Here is a 716-nt window from a genome sequence, read left to right as displayed (position 1 = left end):
TGTGAATACTCCACCCCACCCTGCCATCTTAACTGTTCTTACATTAATACTCCTCACCCCACCACGCCATCTTAACTGTTCTTGCTATGTGAATATCCCTCTGCCCTACCCTACCATCTTTTTTTTTTTTTTTTAATAGAGATGGGGTTTCTCCGTGTTGGCCAGGCCAGTCTCGAACTCCTGACCTCAGGTGATCCACCTACCTCAGCCTCCCAAAGTGCTGGGATTATAGGTGTGAGCCACCGCACCCGGCTACCCTACCATCTTTACCCTTACGCCTTACCCCACCCACCATTGTGACTGAACTTAGGGTAATGTATACTCCTTGCCCCTGACCCCACCACTGTACCTGATCTTACTCTAACTTCCACTGCCCACCCCAAACCTATAAAACCAACTCCTATCCCACCGCCCTTCGCTGACGCCCTTTTCAGGCTCAGCCCACCTGCGCCTAGGTGAATAAACAACCATGTTGCTCACAGAAAGCCTGTTTGGAAGATCTCTTTATTAAATGCGTTCAATATTCGGTACTATTGGACGCAAATAACAACTACTCCTTGAAGTGTCCCTGCCCAGGCCTTCCACAATGTCACAGTCTCTTGCTGCTTCTCCCTCCTCCTTAGCTATTGCTTCACTACCCTGAGGGCTCAGCTCTAAACCTCTTCTCAATCTCTTCCTTTTCCCTAAGATGATTTTATTCACCCCTATAATTTGTT

This window comes from Cebus imitator, unplaced genomic scaffold, assembly GCF_001604975.1.
Source record: "Cebus imitator isolate Cc_AM_T3 unplaced genomic scaffold, Cebus_imitator-1.0 Scaffold193, whole genome shotgun sequence".
In the NCBI taxonomy this organism is placed as follows: domain Eukaryota; kingdom Metazoa; phylum Chordata; class Mammalia; order Primates; family Cebidae; genus Cebus; species Cebus imitator.
This window is presented reverse-complemented; position numbering follows the sequence as displayed.